The 5,085-nt window shown below is 44.4% G+C and overlaps 1 protein-coding gene across 1 annotated transcript in view; it reads right to left on the bottom strand.

Annotated features, from left to right (window-relative positions):
* Positions 1–200: 200 nt before the first annotated feature.
* CLYBL (citramalyl-CoA lyase) overlaps positions 201–5,085 on the bottom strand; it is a 136,319-nt gene continuing 131,434 nt past the window's right edge. The window contains exon 10 of the mRNA XM_085888551.1: positions 201–5,085. This exon is cut by the window's right edge and continues 2,051 nt beyond it. The gene's annotated coding sequence lies outside the window, so the exon portion shown is untranslated.

Consider the following 5,085-nt stretch of genomic DNA (forward strand, 5'->3'; position numbering starts at 1 on the left):
GCGATCGCACCTCGCCACAGGTCGACTTCGGACACGGGCCACTTTAAGCGACCCGTTCCGTACTATCGGGATAACCGAGCGGTGTTATCGTCAACCTCGACGGTTCCGATTAATTATCGGGCGTATTTAGCCCACGACCAACCCTTTACGTGAAGTAAGATGGAGATTCAATTAAAGAAAAGACGAAGCGAAACGGGAAAAACAGGTCAACATAAAGCACATTTATTCCGTGGCAAACGGAAAGCACACATATACAATTACAACAATTATGCACCAAAAGCAAATGTAAAAGAAACACAACAATTATGCACCAAAAGCAAATGTAAAAGAAACACAACAATTTTGCACCAAAAGTAAATGTAAAAGAAGAAACACAATGCAGATCTACTACCGACTACGCGAGCACACGGCAACACTTACACAGTTTTACTTTACAGACGGCGCCGCCAACACATATACTCCAAAGCAAAAGAAAAAGGGCCACCCTCTACGACAAGGGGGCAGACGAGCCTGGGGCCGAAACCGCGTGGAGCCTACCCGTCTTGTGATGAGCCGCAAAATGGTGGCGGTGCCCCGACTCCGCGCTCCTCCGCGGGTTTCGTTGGCACTGCTTGGAATGGGGTGGGAACGGGGCCCCCCTTTTCGCACTATCTCAGCGCGGGGGGGAAACAAGGGGGGTTGTTGATGCTCTGGGGAAAGAGGATAGCTGGCTTGCTTGGGTCCCACGACGAGCGACTCCACTGCGCCCTCGACCGCGTTCCCGGCTTCTCCTCTCTGCAGCTCCCCGACAGACTCCGAACCCCGACAGACCGACTCTCCTCCAGACCCGTCTTGACTGCTGCTGCCACACTTCGCCGCCGCCACAACTCGCCCGAGCACGAAACAGAAAAACCTCTACTCACTCAATTCGCCTCGCGCTCGGCGCTTTATAGTGCGACAGGAAGACCCATATGCAGATTTTCGGATCAGGATGGGCTCGGGGGCAGAGCCACGCTCGCCCATTGGATGGAGGAAAAGTGGGCGTGAATCATTCCTGATCCGCGAATTTGCATATATCGATTCTACTCCGACGCGCCTGGAGGCGGGGCCAAATCGCCCCGCCCTTAATGATTGGAGGGATCGGAAGTGGGCGTGAATCATTCCTGATCCGACCTCTCCTTGGAAAGGCCGCTTTTTGCACCCGAGGCTCGGCGCGCGCCCCGCACGAGGCCAGGACAGCCTGACGCTCGGCGTTCACAAGCGGCGCGAGAATGTCCGCAGAAGGAGAGGTGAAGGTGGTGGAGGGTCTAAAGTGGCGGTCCCTGGCCACGGTGACGCTTGGAATGGTGGTGATGCGATGATTGCGAGAGCGAGTTGTGAAGGTAAAGGTCGTGGCTGTTGGCGTTGTTGTTGTGAAGCGGCGTGGCGGTTGGTGGTTGTTGTGTGATGGCGGTTGAGACGTGGTTGGTTCAAAATAAAGATAGAACAGAAAAACGGCTATCTTAAAGGGTCGCAGCCCGAATGAATCACATTTATTCCCTCTAAACAACGGGTTTGGGGCTAACTACACATGTACTTACAGAGATACCTCACCTACGGGACCTGAATGGTGGTTTGCGAATTTCCTCAACCACAACAATATTATGCTTTGATTTATTCCTCTTATGAATCCTTGAGTTATGTTCATTAAACTCCTATTTATTAAGATTGCTTGTGTCTGTCTATTTGTTGTGGGTTCGAGTATAAACCCTTGTCCTCTGTCCTGGTGAGCACATCTGGTACGTGCCTTTGCCGCCCTCCTGTCCCGCGTGCGCTATAATCTCCAAGGGTCACGTGTTCACCTCAAAGGTAGAACCGTTTGGCTATCCGTCCAGATCGGTCTTAACCGGCATGGACATTGGACACGACAATATTTTACCATCTCCACCACCTACATATAAATTTAGATATTTATTTAATTAGTTATTTTCATGTAAAATCTACATGTCCTATTTTAAGGTGCGGTTTGTGAGCTGTATACTCGACGATGACTTGCATCCTTGTATTTAATAAATCACTAATTTATTAAGAAGTGCACATCGCATCTCGAGTTCCCAATGTCACAAGAATGACTGAGTTGTTTGGACTGTGATTAATAATTATTGGTATGGCAGCACACAACACCATTCAGGTGTATCTACTGTGATAAATTAAGCCGGCTATCCGTGGAGTTAGCGCTCTGACATTTAGAGTTCTTGCTTCGGCCACAGTCACGTGTAAATGTGGCAATACTATTCAAATAATTGCATCCCTTATGGGAGGCCTCATGTTATGATTGTGCAGACATAGCACATCACCTTAGAGCTGTCTCAACTTAGTTAAATCCCCAACTTGAAAAATCAACTGTCAGAATGGCATTTCACAGGGAGGATGCTACATCACAAAGTGCGCCATCCCTTAGATGAGTGTTAAGCTTTGTGTCCCATCTGCTAGCATTACTTGGTGAACGAGAAAGATGCCATTGTTTATTTTACATGGACGTCCATGTCGTTGGCAGAATATCTCAGCTGCTCAAGAGTAAAGGAATGTAAGGTAAAGAAATGTAAAGCCACATCAATGCCATGTGACAAAAACCCCATTGCAAACATCCCAACTTCACGAACCAATTAAAGTATACAAGAAACTGCCTTACATTACAGAAACACATTACAGAATAAAAATTAATTGCATCATCAGAAGCAAAACCACAGACTATACATGCCATCTCAGTGCAAAAAGAATCATTAGCGATTCAAAAAACACCATTAGTGCAAAGACAGCTTGATTACGCAAGGAGAGAGCTATGTTCATCAAAACCAAATGGGGTTCCCCCAAACACATTAATTTACCAACTGGAAGTACTCTTTTATGTTGGTATTTTAAACGCATTACACTATCTACTGTTTTAATACACACACGGTGAACCGGTTTGTGGATTACTACAGATGGGATAAGTTGTCTTTGGCATAGAGCACAGCACATTTCCAAGAACACTTAAGCTTTTGAACCAATTCCAAGTTGATGAGCTCCATTAAAGGGCAAAACAGCTGTCCTTGAGTACTTTATTTGTTTCTGTTATCCCATGTAACCACTGAGCGTCACTTCCACTGGTTGAAGAGTGAGCGCCTACTCAATTTGGAACAGGTTGACTTGATTTTTTGATGGGTGCAGTCAATAGAGACTTCTCTGTCGACGTCTCAACTCTTCCGGAAATTCACACTCATCACCCCTCTGCTGGAACTCAAATGTGGGGCGTTCCATGTCAAGTGTACACATTTTTCAGCGAAATTTTGACACATCGTCTCAGATTTCACTCTTTTTTGGGCAAGTGTTTGTATCCACGGTAAAACATTATGTGTCAATTTTCAGACCTGGGGGCCCATCGGGGCCCATTTTAGGCTCCCCCAAATTTGGGGGCTCCGGTTGACCCACAATCTTTCAGTGGCCATATCACAGGTTGTAGTGGTCCGATTTGGATGATCTTGGTATCAAAATGCTCGTAAAAGCGAGATCTTTCGAATCGCGTAAAATAAAATCACTCCGAAAGAGTATTTCAAAAAGTTATAGTTTGGGGTGCCCTTTGACCTTGGGCCCCCGCCCCCCAGCCAAACCGATGATCCCGATTTTTTTCGTGTGAGAATACCCCTTCATATACTCTAACACCCACCTCAGAATAAATTAAAATGGGATCTCAATGGGTTCAAGTGTGATGATGGTTCTATTTTTTGGGGTCCACATATCACTAATTCTTGATTCGACATTGGGCGACATTTGCTGTCATCGTTCCAATGACGTCACCTGCTGGCAGGCGACTTTATGACTGAAATTGACAATCATCATCTCTGGACTATTATATATGTGTATATATATATATATATATATATATATATATATATATATATATATATATATATATATATATATATATATATATATATATTGCATCATTTGCGAAAAATTATTCTGCCTATTGTGTCTGTTGATTTTTAAGTGTACATTTTTGTATAACCATCATCGAATTAAGTTATAAATGGGCTAATCTCAGTTTTTGCATATTTTGCAGTAAGCATGGTGACTGAAGATCGAAAGGAGTTCCGAAAATACAGAATCGAAGGCAAAAAATACGAAGGCATTGCAGAATCTATTTCGACAGATGAGGACAAGGAGGTTTTTGAGCGAGAAGCAGAAGTTGACCTATTAAACCAGTCGTTATCGATGATAGGCGAAAGTCCATTCGACAAATGAAAGGCGGAAAGGAACCCAGGGTACGTTCCTGAAAAGCGAAGTAAAGTGGAAGATTCTGTGCGAAAGAAATTAGAACTAGTTGCTGGACCAAGCACTGCGGAGAAAACACAAAATACAGTGTCAAAATGTGATGAAAACTGCATGCCAGAGGTGATCAAAAGCCTGAAAGAAAAATACGTTGTTTCAAGCCGTTCAGAGCAAATACGTATACTGACAATATTTGCTCGGAATATGAGCATCAGAGGGATGATGAGTGAATTCAGTTGCTCCCAAAGAATGCCTGTGCAAGCCAAAAATTTAGAGAAAGAAAATGGTATGCTATCGTCTCCAAATCCCAAACAGGGTAAAATATTGCCTGACGAAGTGAAATCCACCGTAACCGAATTTTACCAAAGTGATGAAGTCAGCCAAATAATGCCGGGAAAAAAGGACTGTGTGGTGGTCAGGAATGAACATGGAAAAGACAAAATTCAAAATCGCCTGGTACTAAACAATCTCAAGGAACTGTTTCAGAAATTCAGAGAAGAACTCTGGCTTGAAAGTTGGATTCGCGAAGTTCGCCATGCTCCATCCATCGGAGTGTGTTCTGGCCGGTTCAGGCGGTACACACAGTGTATGTGTATGTACGATACATCAAAATGTGAAACTCATGATGTTTGGTTCCAAAATGCCACAGATAGCCGAACTTCCTAGCTATCATCATGTGATAGCATGCATAGTTTGTAACCCAGCACAACCGGCATGTTATTTCAGAACTTGTGAAAGTTGCCCATCAATTGAAGACTTCAAAACCGAGCTACTGAGTGCTTATGAACTGGAGGATATTGATAAAATTCAGTTTAA

Source organism: Eptatretus burgeri, chromosome 7 (genome assembly GCF_056783735.1).
Source record: "Eptatretus burgeri isolate ZD-2024b chromosome 7, Ebu_testis_v1, whole genome shotgun sequence".
Classification (NCBI taxonomy): Eukaryota; Metazoa; Chordata; class Myxini; order Myxiniformes; family Myxinidae; genus Eptatretus; species Eptatretus burgeri.